Raw genomic sequence first — 1,234 nt, 5'->3', positions numbered from 1 at the left:
GAGGGGCACTTTACGTCCCGAGGCGCTGAACCTTGAGGCCTGAAATATCATGCTCAGGGACTTTGAACTTGAGAGAAAAAGAAGAGTGAGGATGAGGAAAAAAAAAAGGATAAAACCCGGCAACCAGTCTACGCGCGTAATGCTCGAGGCTCGTTGTCGGGTTTTGCCCTTTTCTTTTTTTTTTTTTATCCCTCACCCCAAGAAGGGAGAGGAGAGAACACACGACCCCACAACCCAAGGCGGGCGGCCAACTTGTCAGCGTCTTGTGCGCAACAAGAAGAGAGAGAGGTGGGGGGTGGCTCCCTGGGGTGTTTCACTTATAAAATGAGTGGGATTGGGCATTGCCGAATACCTTTCAAACCCATATCTTACTCCGCGCTGAAGTAGGGAAAGAAAGAGTTTTCCACTAAGATGACCCTTCCCCGTTCCCCTAGTGACATGGTGCCGCGTGCCACCGAATAAAAGGTGCTGTTGGATGGCCACACCTTGAACAAAAAGAACATGAGGGTGTGGGTGGGCCCTTCCCTATGATAAAAGGCAAATTCCGCTATGGTGATGATAAGACGTTCCGCTAATGCCATGTGTGGTGTGAAAAGGAAATCCATGGGAAATGCAGAAAAGAAAAAATAAGCACAACAAGAAAACACTTTCCCCCATAAGAACATTTCGTTTCATAAGAACATTACGCCCCATAGGTATTTTTGTTTGTTGGCACCCCACCGCCTGCACCACTACAATGTGTGAAGTATGTTTGGTTTCCCTGAATGGATGGAAGTGGATAAGCTGGACGCCGCGGATGGACAGCCCTCATTGCCAAAGGCGCGCCGTGGTTCACTTCAGAGGTCCGCGGCACCCACCCCAAGATGGTGGCAAAAAAAAATAATTGGGGAGGGTACGGCACCCCGGGTTCCAGCACCATCACCGATCGCCGTACTAACGAGGCCTGTGGCCGCTTAACTTCACAAATCGGACGGGATATGGTGCATTCGGCCAAGTATGGTCGTACCCGATATACCCGCAAAAGAACATATTATGCTCCCGGGGGGGGTCTCCGGGGTGCCCTTCCCAGCCCCACCCCCAGGGGTGAATTTTCAGTTTTGCGAGTGCCATGCGTCTGCCGCCCCCGTGCTCTACTGGGCCTCGTGACGATGGTATTGGGGCACATTTTCGCACACAAGCTAACCCTTGTAGGTCTTGGGTTGTTCCGGTGTTTTGGGTTGTGCCGGCCTGGTGG

Source organism: Trypanosoma theileri (assembly GCF_002087225.1).
Source record: "Trypanosoma theileri isolate Edinburgh chromosome Unknown TM35_Tth_6_V1, whole genome shotgun sequence".
Taxonomy (NCBI): domain Eukaryota; phylum Euglenozoa; class Kinetoplastea; order Trypanosomatida; family Trypanosomatidae; genus Trypanosoma; species Trypanosoma theileri.
Note: the sequence above shows the minus strand (reverse complement) of the source record.